General features: G+C 37.2%; 1 protein-coding gene across 10 annotated transcripts in view; it reads right to left on the bottom strand.

Moving 5' to 3' along the window:
• MS4A6A (membrane spanning 4-domains A6A) overlaps positions 1-16,603 on the bottom strand; it is a 269,396-nt gene that overhangs the window by 60,806 nt on the left and 191,987 nt on the right. The window lies entirely within an intron of this gene.

A 16,603-nucleotide genomic window follows, 5' to 3' on the forward strand; every position in this document is an offset into this window, starting at 1 on the left:
CATTGCCTTCTCCTCTCAATATCCCAGTCTCAGTATTTTTTAAAAGTATACTTGTTGGCTGCATGTATGTCTCCTTTTAAAAAGTGTTGATTGCAGCACTGTTTACAATAGCAAAGACTTGGAACTAACCCAAATGCCCATCGATGTTAGACTGGAAGGGGAAAATGTAGCACATATACACCATTGAATACCATGCAGCCATAAAAAACAATGAGTTCATGTCCTTTGTAGGGACATGGATGAACCTGGAAACCATCCTTCTCAGAAAACTGACACAAGAACAGAAAATCAAACACTGCATGTTCTCACTCATAGGCAGGTGTTGAACAATGAGAACACGTGGACACAGGGAGGGACACATCACACACTGGGGCCCGGGGGTGGGGACTAGAGGAGGGACAGTGGAGGGTGGGGAGTTGAGGAGGGATAGCATAGGGAGAAATGCCAGATATAGGTGATGGGGAGGAAGGCAGCAAACCACATTGCCATGTATGTACCTATGCAACGATCTTGCATGTTCTTCACATGTACCCCAAAACCTAAAATGCAATAAAATATATATTTAAATAAATAAATAAAAAGTGTCTGTTGATGCCCTTTGCCCACTTTTAAGTGGGGTTGTTTTTCACTTGTTAATTTCCTTATAGATTCTCGTTATTAGACCTTTGTCAGATGCATAGTTTGCAAATACTTTCTTCTGTTCTGTAGATTGTCTGTTCACTCCATTGATAGTTTCTTTTGCTGTGCAGAAGCTCTTTATTTTAATTAGGTCCCACTTGTCAAGTTTTTTTATTTTGATTTTTTTGTGATTGCTTTTGACATCTTTGACATGAAATCTTTTCCAGGGTCTATGTCCAGAATGGTATACCCTAGGTTATCTTTCAGGGTTTTTGTATGTTTAGGTTTTACATTTACGTCCTTAATCCATCGTTAGTTGATTTTTGTATATGGTGTTAGATAGGGATCCAGCTTCAATCTTCTGTATATGGCTAGCCAGTTATCCCATTACCATTTATTAAATAAGGTTCCTTTCCACAATGCTTGTTTTTGCTGACTTTGGCAATTATCAGATGATAGTAGGCATATCACTTTCTTTCTCGGTTCTCTATTCTGTTCCACTGGTCAATGTATCTGTTTGTGTACCCTTACCATGCTGTTTTGGTTACAGTAGCTTTGTAGTACAGTTTGAAGTCAGGTACCATGATGCCTCCAGCTTTGTTCTTTTTGCTTAGGATATCTATGGCCATTCAGGCTCTTTTTTGGTTTCATATAAACTATAAAATAGTTTTTTTTTCTAATTCTGTGAAGAATATCATTGGTAGTTTGATAGGAATAGCATTAAATCTGTAGATTGCTTTCAGCCATATGGCCATTTTAATAATATTGATTCTTCGTATCCATGAGCATGGAATTTTTTTATTTGTCTATGTCATCTCTAATTACTTGGAGCACTGTTTTCTAATCCTCGTTGTACAGATCTTTCACCTTTCTGGTTAGCTGTATTCATAGATATTTTATTTATTTATTTATTTAGCCTATTGTGAATGATTTGGCTCTCAGCGTGGATGTTGTTGGTGTATAGAAATGCTACTGATTTGCAGACATCAATTTTGTATCCTGAAACTTTGCTGAAGTGGTCTATCAGATGTAAAAGATTTTGGGCAAAGACTATGGGGTTTTCCGGGTTTTCCTTATCACATTGTTTGCAATCAGAAACAGTTTGACTTCTTTTTCTATTTGGATGCATTTTATTTCTTTCTCTTGCCCAACTGTTTTGTTTATAACTTCCATTACTGTGAAAAGGAGTGATAAGAGTGGGTATCTTTGTCTTGTTTTAGTCTTCCAGGAGAACATTTCCAGTTTTTGCCCATTCAATATGGTATTGGCTATTGGTTTGCTATAGATGGCTCTTATTATTTTATTATTTTGAAGTATATTTCTCCAGTGGATAGTCTGTTGGGGGCTTTAACATGAAGACATGTATATGTTTATCCAAATCCCTTTCTGCATCTATTGAGATAATCATTGTTTTAATTCTGTTTAAGTGGCAAATTACATTTATTGATTCACCTAATGTTAAACCAACCTTGCATTCAAGAGATAAAGCCTACTTGATCATGGTGGATTAGATTTTTGATGTGCTGCTGGATTTGGTTTGCTAGTATTTTTTTGAGGGTTTTTGAATCTCTGTTCATCAAGGCCTAAAGTTTTCTTTTGTATGTGTGTATCTCTGGCAGGTTCTGGTATCAGAATGATGCTGGCATCATAGAATGAGTTAGGAAGAATTCCTTCCTCCTCAGTTTTTCGGAATAGTTTTAGGAGGATGCTATCAACTCTTCTTTATACATCTGGTAGAATTGAGCTATGAATCCATCTGGTCCAGAGCTTTTTTTGCTTGGTAGGCTTTTTGTTATAACTCAATTTCAGAACTTGTTATTGGTTTCAGTTTCTTCCTGGTTTACTCTTGGGAGGTTGTATGTTTCCAGGAATTTATCTATTTCTTCTAGGTTTTATAGTGTGTGTTCATAGTTGTCCTTGAACATTTTTTTGCATTTCTGTGGGATTAGTGATAATGTTGCCTTTTTGTTTCTGATTGTGATTTGAATCGTCTCTCTTTTTTTCTTTGTTAGTCTAGCTACTAGTCTATCAATCTTATTTATTCTTCCAAGGAATCTCCTCCCAGATGTTTTTGATGTTTTTATGGTTTTTCACATTTCAAGTTTGTTTACTTTAGATGTGATACTGGTTATTCCTTGTCTCTGCTAGCTTTGGGCTCTGTTAGCTCTTGTTTCTCTAGTTTCTCTGTGTGTAGTGTTAGGCTATTAATTTGAGATCTTTCTAACTTTTCGATATGGGTATTTGGCACTGTACATTTTCTTCTTAATACTGCTCTAGCTAAGTCCCAGAGATTCTTGTATGTTATATCTTTGTTATCATTAGTTTCAAAGAATTTCTTGTTTTCTGACTGAATTTCATTGCTTACCCCAAAGTCATTCAGGAACAGATTGTTTAATTTTAATTTAACTCTATAGTTTTGAAAGATCTTCTTGGTATTTATTTCAATTTTTATTGCACTGTGGTCTGATAGCATGTTTGGTATGACTTTTTTAACTGCTGTGGATTATTTTGTGCCTGGTTGTGTGGTTGATTTTAGAGTAGGTACCGTGTGCACATGAGAAGAATGTATATTCTGCTGTTTGGGGGTGGAGAGTTCTGTAGTAGTCTGTTAAACCCATTTGATGAAATATTGAGTTCAGATCCTGAACATCTATTAGTTTTCTGCCTCCATGATCTGTCTAATACTGCCAGTGGGGTGTCAAAGTCTCCTGCTGTTACTGTGTGGTTATCTAAATCTCTTCATCTGTATCTAAGAATTTACTTTTTGAATCTGGGTGCTCTGGGTTTTGATGCAAATATATTTAGGGAAGTTAGGTCTTCTTGTTGAATTGAACCTTTACCATGATATAACGCCCATCTCTGTCTTTTAAAATTGATGTTAACATCCGTTTTGTTTGATATTAGAATAGCAACGGCTTCATTTTTCTGTTTTCTTTTGCTTGGTAGATTTTCCCCCATCCCTTTACTTTGAGCCAGTGGGTTTCATTTCATGTGAAATGGATCTCCTGTGGACAGTGTACAGTTGGGTCTTGCTTCTTCATCCAATTTGCCACTCTGTGCCTTTTAATTGGTGCATTTATCCCATCCAATTCATATTCAAGGTTAATACTGATGTGTGCAGGTTTGAGCTTGCCATTATTTTGTCAGCTGGTTTTTATGTAGAATTGATTTTTTTGTCCCAAAATTTGGACATGCAGGCCTAAACAGAGCTTCCCAGCTTACCAGGAGCAGAAGCACAGTAGGAAAACATCAATTATGACTGACCAACTGCTGGATGCTCAATGTGGACGAACTTGGGAGTTGAAAACTCCATGAGGCCCAGTCTTGGGGAAGAACTCAAACACTTGCATGGCTTTTACCTCAAAGTGTCCTCCCAGGTACTTTGTGTAAAGAACAGAGAAAAATCTTCTTGTGTTTCTGGTTGGGGAAGGTAATAGAACCATTTTTGAAATACTCCAGGGCATTCTGTTGTCTTTAACCAGAAAGTCTGCTTTCAAGGGTAACTATTTTTTTTTTCCAGATTGTGATTGATTTGGGTAATATCAAAACATGACCAGTCTTGGAAAAGGTAAATACACAACTCCACCTTTCTCTAGCCTTCCGTGTGGGGTAATTGAATATTCAGTTACATCTCTCTCTAGTATCCTGCCTGACCTAAGTTCAAATGGGGGCTAAGGAGCACTTGTGAAGATGATAGTTGAGGAGGACAGTTGCTATAGGGCTGAGACCTAATTGTGGCACTAGAGAATGTTTCCCCTCACTCCATTCTACCATCAGATCAATCGGAATGCTATATGATAACAGGAGATTACAATGAATGAACCGTAAACCTCAGATCCTATTTAAGAAGTGATGCCTAGGGAGACCAACAATAACAGGGGAGACCAAAACACACTAGAGGAAATTTCAGCCTTTGACACAAATAGCTACAGCAAACAGTAAATGCAGCCTAACCTCTAGCCAGGTAAACATAATACCTTACATAAAAAGGCTTATTTACTTCAGTTCCTTTTATGTCTTTTTTATCAAGAAAAAAATTACAATGTATGTTAAAAGGTAAAAGACAAAGTGTGAAGATACAAAGCAAACAACAAAACAAGATACAAATGTGGCAGAGATTTTGGAATTATCAGATTAGAAATTCAAAATAACTATGATTAACATTATAAGGACTCTAACAGGAAAAGTGTACGACATGCAAGAATAAGCGGATATGATAAGCAGAGAGAAGGAATTTCTAGGAAAGATCAAAAGGTAATGCTAGGAATATAAAATACTGTAATAGAAATTTTTAGAAGTCTTTGATTTTTCTCATCAGTATACTAGATGTGGCAGAGGAAAGAGTCAAGCTCACTAGCTTGAAGATATGTCAGTGTAAATTTCCCAAACTGAAAAGCAAAGGAAAAAAAGAATTTTTTTTTTGTGGGGGGGAGGAAGGCAGGAAGGGAGGGAAGAAGGACGGTAGGGAGGAAGGAAGGGATGAAGGAAGGATGGAAGGGAGGAAGCGGGGAGGGAGGGAGGGAGGGAGGGAAGGGAAGGGAAGGAAGGAAATCAAGCAATGAGAGAGACATTGCCGACCTGGATCTAGAGGTTTACAAGTTGATTTCTTTTTTTTTGAGAGAAGGAAAGAAAAAAAATAAGTAAAGGAGAGGAAGAAAGAGGAAGAGAAAGAGGGAGAGTAAATGGAAATATTGCTTTATTTTGAAAAAAATTGGGTATTAATAATGGCCAATCAATGTTTCATTTAAGCTTATGGGTAGGTGTGATGTGGTATTGACAAGAATGTATATTTTGTGTATTTGAAGTGGAGAGCTCTATAAATATTTATTAAGTTTACTTGTTCCGGATCTGAGTTCGAGTCCTTGATATCCTTATTAATTTTCTGTCTCATTGAATCTAAGTCTTCTATCTGGGTGTTAGAATCGTTATCTCTTGTTGTTGCATTGATCCTTTTACCACTATATCTTTGTTGCTTTAAAATCTATTTTATCCAATGTGAGAATTGCAACTCCTGCTTTTTATTTATTTATTATTTATTTTTGCTCTCCATTTGGTTGGTAAATCTTTCTCCATCCCTTTGTTTTGAGTCTTTGTGTATCCTTGCATGTGAAACAGGTTTGGATGTAACATGCCATTGGGTTTTGGCTGTGTCTTTTGATTGGGGGATTTAGTCAATTTATATTTAGGGTTACTGTCATTTGATGTTGACTGGCTGTTTTATCCATGTGTTGGTGTAAATTCTTCTTTATGTTGGTGCTCTTTACTTTTTGGTGGATTTTTAGAAAGGCTAATACTGGTTGTTTCTTTCTGTGTGTAATGCTTCTTTCAGAAGCTCTTGTAAAGCAGGCCTGGTGGTAATAAAATCTCTGAGTTCTTGCTTGTTCATAAAAGATTTTATTTTTCCTTCAGTTGTGAAGCTTAGTTTGGCTGGATATGAAATTCTGGGCTGAAGGTTCTGTTCTTTGAGGATGTTGAATATTGGCCCCCACTCTCTTCTGGCCTGTAGAGTTTCTGCTGAGAGATCTGCTGTAAGTCTGATAGGCTTGCCTTTGTGGGTAACCTGACCTCTCTCTCTGGCTGCCCTTAGTATTTTCTCCTTCGTTTCAACCCTGGTGAATCTAACGATTATGTGCCTTGGGGTTGCTCTTCTTGAGGAATATCTTTGTGGTGTTCTCTGTATTACCTGGGGTTGAATGTTGACCTGCTTTGCTAGTTTAGGAAAATTTTCCTGAATAATATCCTGAAGGGTATTTTCCAGCTTGGATTCATTCTCTCTGTCGCATTCAGGTACACCTATCAAACGTAAATTTGGTCTTTTCACATAGTCCCACATTTCTTGGAGACTTTGCTCATTCCTTTTTATCCTTTTTTCTCTAATCTTTTCTTCACATTTTATTTCATTAAGTTGGACTTTGACCTCTGATATCCCTTCTTCTGCTTGAACAATTCGAGTGTTTAAACCTGTGCATACTTCTCGGAGTTCCTGTATTGTATTCTTCAGTTCCATTATTTCACTCATACTCCTCTCTAAGTTGTCTATTCTCAATAGGATTTCATCAAACTTTTTTTCAAAGTTCCTAGTTTCTTTACGTTGGGCTACAACATGTTCTTTTAACTCACCGAAGTTTGTTATTATCCATTCCTTGAAGAGTGATTCTGTCATCAGGATGCGCTCGTTCTCCATCAAGCCTTGTTCCATTGTTGATGTGGAACTGTGATCATCTTTAGAGGGAGAGGCGTTCTGACTTTGAGTATTTTCAGCTTTTTTACGCTGGTTTCTTCCCGTCATTGTAAATTTATCCTCCTGTTGTCTTTGAAATTACCAACTTTCAGATTAGGTCTCTTGAGTGGACGTCCAGGTTGTTAGTTCCCAGGGCCAGAGCAGCGGTGTTAAAACTGATGGTGCTTTTCTGCCCAGGATTCTCCTGTCTAGCTTCCTTCTTGTGTCCGTAGTAGGGGACTCTGCCTCCCCGGGGCTCCAAACCTCGGTCAGAAGGGGAACTGGTCCCGTTTACTCTGCGCCAAGCGCTGCCGCTCCGAGGTGCCGTCACAGCCGCTGCGCTGGGCTCTGGTGTCCTGCTGGGGACCCATGTGGGTCCTCCGAACCTATTTACTCTGCTCCGAGAGCTGCTGCACTGAGGTGCTGGAGGAACCGCTGCGCCAGCCACGAGAGTCGCACTGGCCACCCGTGTGTTTCCTCCACTGGGGAATCTTCTGCTCCGTGAGCGACTAGAATTTGTCTGAAAGTGTGGCGTCCTCTAGTTCTCCGCGCTTTGCCTGAGAGCTGCAATCCTGGGATGTTAGCGATTGGCCATCTTGGATCGTTCTGGAAAAAAAGAAATTTAAAAAAAGAATAGAATATTCCCAAAGTGCAAGACAACTACAAAAGGCATGACATTCCACATAATGGAAATACCATAAAAAGAAGCAAGAGAGAAAGGAAGAGAATAAATATTCAAAGTTTAAATAATGACTGAGATTTGTCCAAAATTAGTAACCAATACCAAATCACAGATCCAGGAAACTTAGCAAATACCATCCACAGTAAATAGTAAAACATCTATACATGAGTATATCATATTCAAACTGCAGAAAATCAAAGACAGAAAATTTTGAAAGAAGCAATAAAGGAGAAAAGGAAATTTAACTAGAGAGGAACAAGGATAAGGATTATATTAAGCTTCTTTTCAGAAATTATGTAAACAAGAAGGGAGTGAAATGAAATATTTGAAATGTTGGAGAATAAAGGCTTAGGCATCATTCACCTTTCCTTGTTGCAGTAGACACTGGTTGAAACGTTAGGTCTTTCAGCCCTGGAGTTCTGCCTATATGTGCTGCTGTGTTGTAGACAGGTCAACTCAAACTCTTCCATTTCAAGAGTGCCAGCGTGTTCCATAGATCTCAGTATATCTCAAGGCCTGAGATTTGTGAACTAACATCCTCATATTGGAATAAAAATAGTCATGAGATATGGTGGTGAAGAGATATGTATATTGTAGGCAGTATTTGTGGCAAGGGTGGTGCTCAAAAGAGCTGGTTCATGATGGCAATGAGGTAATCAGATAGGAAGAACTAACCAGGTGTAGAGTCACTGGCGATCAGGCCAGCTGGTCCTTAAAACATACCTATTTCAACTCTGAGGATGAATAAACAAAATAGTACTCTACATCACACTGAGTTTAGTTTCCCAGTTGCGATTAAAAGTTGGATCATCTCACTCACAGCAATGTACCTCACTGTCTTCAGCCACTTTCTTTCCCAGACATTCTTCATAGGAAACATTTCTTACAAATGTGAGGAGACTTCATGGATTCTCTGTGCCCTCGTTTTCCCTTAGAATCATCGATCATCTGTGCTCCCTCTTAGCTCTTAATCTAACTGTTTTAATGCCTTTTTCCTAGAAACCATAACAAGAGCCATAATTTCGTTGAATCAAAGTCTGTTGGCCTATCAAAATGTTTATAATATAGTTTTATTAAAGCAAATTATAATGAGTTGCTGTTGGAGAACCATGTTTGCTTTGCTTGGATTTCTGAACATTTATAGGCAACCTGGAATAGCTAAGGAACCTCCGTTCATAATTCAAAGGAGATACTGTAAAAAGTATATCAAAACACTAAAGTCGGATTTGAATAAATACTGGCATTTTATTTAGCTTTTTGTGGATTTTTAAAAATCTGTCTCAAATTCTGAAGATAAAATCCAGTGTATTAAAAACATGACTTTAGGAAACTTGATAAAATGAAAATGTTGGGGAAATTACTTGCCAAAGATAGTTGGTGATTATCTCCCTCTGTGAAACTCAGTGTTCAAGAGAAGTGAGATTAGATGTCTCTATAACTGTACGTCTTTAGAAGGCATGTGACAAAATAAAACAAAAAGAAAGCTTTTGTTTCCTTTGATAACTTACATATTTGTTCAATTTGAGTGACCCGATTGGCTTATAAATCATTTTCTAAGAGTTTTGGATAAAAACTTAATTTATTTAGTTGGCAAAAATGGTTGCAGAACAGTAAATTGGTCAGAACAAGAGGTCTCATAATGGTAAAGAAGATAAGAATGTGATGTGTATACATTACTTTGGTGTCAGCATAGATGAGTTGGGCTAAAAAGACCCTGTCATTAGGGGACACTGGCAATTATTCTGCATATTAACATACATAGGCACCAGTATCTGAGGTTAAGTGTTAAGAATTTTAAGTGTTTTCTTAAGAATAATACCTTTATTTGCTATATATGTACTATTTGAAGAACCATTTCTTAAGCACAAAGGAAACCCACATAGAAAAAAATATTCCGTGCTTTTAATTTAGACATATAGGCATTGGAAAATATTTTATTAAAAGAAAACAATTTTTTAGATTTAAAAGAAGGAAGTACAGTGCTTAGATCTAGCACCTCAACTTTATGTTTCTAATATATTTGCTTTCTAATAAATTTTTACTTTCTAATATATCTGTTTTCACATTTTTCCTCTGTTCTAATCTTTTATTCCAGACATCTCTAAGGCTTTTACCATCATTTTAGCTGAGATTGGAATATAATTTTCTCTGATACTGTATCTCAGCTCACTGCTGACTGATGTGCCACCTACATCCAGTCTCTCCATATATTCTATTTTACCCATCTAATAGCATTCAAAAGAAATGTTCCTACCTGGTATCAGACATTTAGAAATGCTGAAATCAAAATAAATAAATAAATAAGATACATTATCTGTCCTCAGAGATACAATGAGCTGGTAAGAAAAACACTTATGAAAAGTGTAATTTTCAACTAATGGCTAATCTTGGTGGATTAAACACATTTGTTTCCTCATGAAAGCCAACTAAACCAACTAAATGGTTATAAAAGGTAGGGAGAAAGTCATAAATCCAAAAATTCCAAAAGAATATGAGAGAAATGGCATCTCTTTTTTTAAAAAATGTTAGGAAGCAGCTAGACAAGTCATAAGTAACTTCGTAGCCTCCAGAAAGTGAAAACCTGGTTGATGGAGTTGAAAGCCTAGAAAAAAAATTTGATTCTCTTTGCAGAACCCGAGTAAGTCTGAAGAATTACAAATGCTTTCAGCTGGGTATGTCTGGGTACAAAGGAATGAGTTGCAACTGTCTGAGAAGGTAGTTGTATTAGTCTGTTCTCACACTGCTATTAAAGACATAACCAAGACTGGGTAATTTATGAAGAAAAAAGAGGTTTAATGGACTCATAGTTCCACGTGGCTAGGGAGGCCTCCCAATCATGGTGGAAGGCAAAATGCACAACTTATAGTGGCAGGCAAGAGAAGATAAGAGTCAAGCAAAAGGGAAAACCACTTATAAAATCATCATATCTGGTGAGACTTACTACCGTGAGAAGAGTATGGGAGAAACCACCCCCATGATTCAATTATGTCCCACTGGTGCCCTCCCACAACATGTGGGAATTATGGGAGCTATAATTCAAGATGGGATTTGGGTGGGGACACTGCCAAACCATATCAATAGTGAATATTGAAGTAAATGAACTCACTAAGAATAGTGAAGTAAGATCCCTGAAGTCCTAACTGGAATAGGAGAATATAATGCTTCAGGAAAGGAGAATGTCTCCAGAAAAATATGAATGAAACAGATCCCTTACCCTGTTCGTCTGTAGACAGTGAGATTTATATTTATGGTGGAGTATTTAAAACAACTTATTTTTAGGTATTCAGAAAAAAGCATACAAAACGTGAAGCAGTTATTAACTTCAGAGAAGAAAAACAGTCAAAAGGAAGCATAATCATAACGTTCATCATTAATTAGTCATTAAAGATTTAAATACTATAAATTGAGTTAACCAAAATCATGATAAAACTATATTGGGAGAAGGAGGGAAAAGGAAGTGTCACGGTGGGGAGGTGTGCTCAGGGTAAAAATGAAGGCTATAGGGCTTAGTTGATTGCCTTCAGTAGTAGGAAATTAGTAGATAATATATAAAACCAAAAATTAGAACAGTATTTAAAATCATTCACAGAGAAATATGGAAGTCAACACAAAAAGAAGCAATTAAAAATAATCAATTTATTTATATTATCTAATATAACCCTTTCAACAACACTATGCCACAATGGTGAATCCCATCTCTATTAAAAATACAAAAATTAGCCAGGCGTGGTGGCGCACACCTGTAGTCCCAGCTACTCAGGAGGCTGAGGCAGGAAAATTGCCTAAACCCAGGAGGCAGAGGTTGCAGTGAACTGAGATCACGTCCCTGCTCTCCAGCCTGGGTGACAGAGTGAGACTCAGTCTCAAAAAACAAAAACTGCAAAGCCAAAACCAAAACCCAATTTAGTATGATTTCAGAGTCTGCATGCATGATTAGTATTTCTATTGGCCTTTCTCTTTCTTTGAAAATAATTTTACTTTCAAAACTGCAATGTGAATAAATTTCACTTATTATTTAAGAAATACCTCTAACCCAGTTGCTGTCTGTATCATCTACTTGGTCCACACACATTGCATGCATCCAGTGTAGTTCACTCCACTCCTCAGCTTTCTCTGTCATGGGCAACAGCTACAATAGGACCTCCCACCCTCAGACTTCTTCATGGAGAGTCAGGCAAGAGTCTCTAAGCCATCCCCAACACCAGAGATCATGTGCCAGCAAACACCAGAGGCTTGCTTGGGCCTTGTGTTGGTGGCAGATTGGGGCTTGTTCCGGTTTTCTGGAGCTCAGCAAGTAAAATTCCAAACTCCCTGAGTTATCCTTTCTTGCATTGCTATAAAGAAATACCCAAGAATGGGTAATTTAGGAGGAAAAGAGGTTTAATTGACTCAGTTCTGCAGGCTGTAGAGGAAGCATGGCACTGGCATATGTTCAGCTCCTGGGGAGGCCTCAGGGAGCTTTTACTCATGGCAGAAGGCAAAAGCAGGAGCAGGGACATCACATGGCCAGAGCAGGAGCAAGGGAGATGGAGAGGTGCCACACTTTCCGAAAACCAGATCCTGGGATCAACTTACTATAGCAAGGATAGCACCAAAATGAGGAATCGTCCCCTATGACCCAAACACCTCCCACCAGGCCCCATCTCCAACACTGGAGATTACATTTTGACATGAGATTTGAGTGGGGACATATATCCAAATGATATTACCCCTGTTCTGATACCCACCCCCTACATTTCCAAAGAGTTCATTTATTGCCCATGCACCTATCTACGTGTGAGGGCCAATGTGGGAAATGCCAAAAAGGTCTCTACTACTAAGAATTCCCTTGAAATAAATCCTCCTTTTTGATGATTAGTTGCTTGGTTGTTCACAAATAACCTGTTGGGTATGATTAATTAATCAGTTTTGCTAATTATTTCATGAGTTATTGAGAGACAGATGCAACAGATCTCTAATTTGGGAGTACTTATTAGCTATTGTTTTCTGATTTGTGCTTTATATAAAATTCATAACTGATCAAAGGTGCTCCAGGTCATTTAAGGGATAAGATTAAAACCTAGTTCTGTCTGATTCTAGAACTTGCATTCATGAGACAAATGTATATTTGCTTTAGACTGATGAGTTTCTAATGCCTCCTAAATTAATGGTCCATGAGATCTACTCACTCCGTTTTTGCCCCTCAAAGCATCTAAGAGAACTAGGGTTCAACTGAAACACTTTGGAAAATAACAACATAAACCACTTTGGAAACAGGAGAAAACCGTAGAGGTGATTTCTGGCATTTGGTTAGGCTTGGCCAGTGGCAGGAACTGAAGAGTAGGAGGAGAGAGAGGTCAGAGGATTTATATAGGCAGCAGTGATTCACCATCCTATGGGATTTCCCTTTAGTGATTCAAAAGAAGTGCATGTCCTATGCCCGTTTTTAATGGGATTGTTTTTTCTTGTTAATTTAAGTTTTTTATAGATTCTGGATATTAGACTTATCAGATGAATAGCTTGTGTATATTTTCTCCCTTTCTATAGGTTGTCTGTTTACTCTGTTGATAGCTTCCTTTGCTGTAAAAAGCCCTTTTGTTCAACTAGGTCCTATTTGTAAAGTTTTGTTTTTGTTGCAATTCTCAAAAGAAGACATACATGCAGTTGAAAAGCATATGAAAAAATGCTCAACATCACCAATCATTAGAGAAATACAAATCCACAATGAGATCCCATCTCACACCAGTCAGAATGACTCTTATTAAAAGGTGAAAAAATAACATGCTGGTCAGGTTTGTAGAAAAAAAAGACCACTTATACACTCCTGATGGGAATGTAAAATAGTTCAGCCACTGTGGAAAGTGGTTTCAAAATTTCTCAAAGAGCTTCAAATAAGAACTACCATTTGATGTAGAAATCCCATTACTGGGTATAAACCCTCCAAAATATAAATTGTTCTACCACAAAGATGCATACATGAATATGCTCATTGCAGAACTATTCACAATAGCAAATACATGGAATCAACCTAAATGCCCATCAGCAGTGGGCTGGATAAACAAAATGTGGTACATACACACCATGAAACGCAACAAAACCATGAATGAGCTTTGTTCATAAATGAATGAGATTATGTTCTTTGCAGCAACATGGATGAAGCCAAAAGCCATTATCCTACATGAACTAACACAGAAACAGAAAATAATATACCACTTGTTCTTACTTAGAAGTAGGAGCTACACAATGGGTACATATAGACAGAAATAACAAAAAAATAGACATTAGGGCCTACTTGAGGGTGGAGGGTGGAAAAAGTGTGAGGATAAAAAAAATACCTATTGTGCATTGTGCTTATTACCTGGGTGATGAAAAAATGTGTACATCAAACCTTCACAACATTCAATTTACTCATATAACAAACCTGCACATGCACTTCCTGAACCGAAAACAAAGTTGGAAAGAAAAATAAAACAATAAGTAAACTCAGAGAAGTGAGTCCAGAATTTGTGATGCTTTTATTAAAGAGCATTTTCTGATTCTGGTAGATGTACCGTGGTGTCTAATTGCAGTTTCAATTTTCATTTTCTTAATTACTATTAAGGTTAAATAAAAGATATTTTCAAATATTCAAATATTTCAAAAATATGTATTAAAATATAATCTGAAACTCTGTGGGTAGTGAATTTTTGCTTTATATATTTAGAGGGTCTATCATTAGATATATATACACTTAAAATGATTATATCTTCCTGAAAATTGAACTATTTTTATAAGTAAGAAATAATTCTTGTGTTCATCAGTAACATTTTTTGCTCTAACTTCAGCCTTGATAAGTTTTTGGTTTGGGGTTTGCTTAATATGTTGTTTCTCATCCTTTAACTTTATACTTTTTGTATGCAGTAAAATATACTTCTTTCATATGGTAAGTTCAGTTTTGAGTTTTTAAGATTTTGTCTGAAATACTTGTACTTTATTACATATAGATATTCATATATTTGGCATTAAATCTACCATCACACTATTGACTTTCCTGCAGGCAATAAAAGTTCTAATTCTTACTGAAAAGTGATAAATCAAATGTACATGCTTTAATTTTAAGATTACAAGAAAACACATCGTAAAGGACTTTATAACTATTAAATTAATTGGAGGGAGAAAATAATGCAATAAAGGGGAGATACGGGTATAAAGAACCATTGCCCAAAAAATAGAAAACATTTTTTGTCTGTTCATTTCTTTGTTGTGTTTGGTTTTTCTGTTTTACGTTATTGGTTTCCTTAAATCTTCAGTGTCCATTTAGTCCATTTACAATTTCATTTGGTAATTTCTCTTCTATCAGGGAATGTAGGTCCTGCTTCCATAGCCTACATCTGGTGACTGAGGGACAGGAGTGGGCATGAAGCCAGGTTACACATACAGACACTGACTGTGATGTAGGTGGGAGAAAGCCCCCTGCTTCTCCAGACTAAGGTGACCTCTCTGTCTCCATGATCAGAATCCCAGCTCCAGAGAGTGAACTTGGGACTTTCATTTAGGGGTCGATTCCATAATAACCTTCTCTGCTTTTTTCTTTTTCTTTATACCCTGTTAATTAAAGTTTAGATGTTGTTCTTGTCTCTTTCCTGTTTTTTCTTTATGCAGAGCTGGCACTCACATTCTGCATATTTATCTAGAGCAGAACCATAATTTTGCTCATAAAACAGCTCTCATATTTTGTTTTTGGAATAAACATCTTGTTATGTGATGCCTGTGCAAGAGAAAGAGGAACAACTGACCCAGCTTTTCCAATATAATTTTAAAAAGCCTTAACAACTGCTCTGGGCTCCAACCTACTCCCCTGCTTCTTGTAGTTTTGACACTGAACTTGAGCTCTTTCTGTTTTGCTCTTATTTCTATAGTAGTTAGTTTTGTTTGATGTTTACTTAGAGGTGGAGTGATTCTATAAGATATATGTTTCTCTGTTGAGTTTCATGTTATTGTTCTCTTGAAACTGTTGCCTGCTAATAAGCTAATAATGTCTCATTTCACACCACATGGAGTGGGGGGAGACATTGACACCTGACCTTAATGCAGAATTTCAAACTCTTTTAGGGTATCTCATTTTACCTTTCTGATTATAATTGGTTGTAATGATTTATTTACTCATCTGTATTGCCACTTGACCTTGCAGGTAACTGATTATAATGGGTTGTAGTGATTTATTTACTGGTCTGTTTTTCCAAGTAGTCTATAAACTCCTCGAGTGAAAATTACTTTTTTACCATTTTATCAGAAGCACATGGCACACTGTTTGGCTTATGGCAGTTTTTCTTTTTTTTTAGATGGAATTTTATTCTCATCCAGACTGGAGTGCAGTGGCATGGTCTTGGCTCCGCCTCCTGGGTTCAAGCAATTCTCCTGCCTCAGTCTCCCAAGTAATTTTGTATTTTTAGTAGAGACAGGGTTTCTCCATGTTGGTCAGGCTGGTCTCAAACTCCTGACCTCAGGTGATCTGCCTGCCTCGGCCTCCATAAGTGCTGGGATTACAGGCATGAGTCACCGTGGCTTTAGTAGATTTTCTAAAGAAAACGTTGAATGAATGAAAATTGCCCACCACTTTGCTTTCCTCCTCCATGTAAAGTAGGCATTATTTTATCTTACAAGTGAATCTTAGGTTCAGGTTAGTAACAAGGTCATGCAATAAATGATTGCCATTGGTTTTATCTTCATCAAAGACCAGCTTGTTTTGGATACCAGCTGCTTCCTTCACTTAGAAAGGTGTTGTTTTATTGCCATACAACCAGTGTGTTGGTATTTTATGGCCACTCATGATGAATCTCTAAAGGTGGGATTTCATGTAAACAAAACAGTTAAGTTGTGTGCATTAAGTTTGATGCAAAGGTAATTGTGATTTTGGCCATGAAATAATGGCAAAAACCACAATTACTTTTGCACCAGTGTAATAAAATAGTTCTCCCGAAAGAGTACTGTGGAATATGTGAAACTGTGAAGAGGGGCATTTACAAAATACCATTTACTTAACTTGTGTATATAATGACCTTTGAGCAGAGGCTGGCATACAGTAGATCCTCCACCACTGATATCCACAGTAATTAGCCCTATTA

The sequence above is a fragment of the Callithrix jacchus genome, chromosome 10 (genome assembly GCF_049354715.1).
Source record: "Callithrix jacchus isolate 240 chromosome 10, calJac240_pri, whole genome shotgun sequence".
Lineage (NCBI taxonomy): Eukaryota > Metazoa > Chordata > Mammalia > Primates > Cebidae > Callithrix > Callithrix jacchus.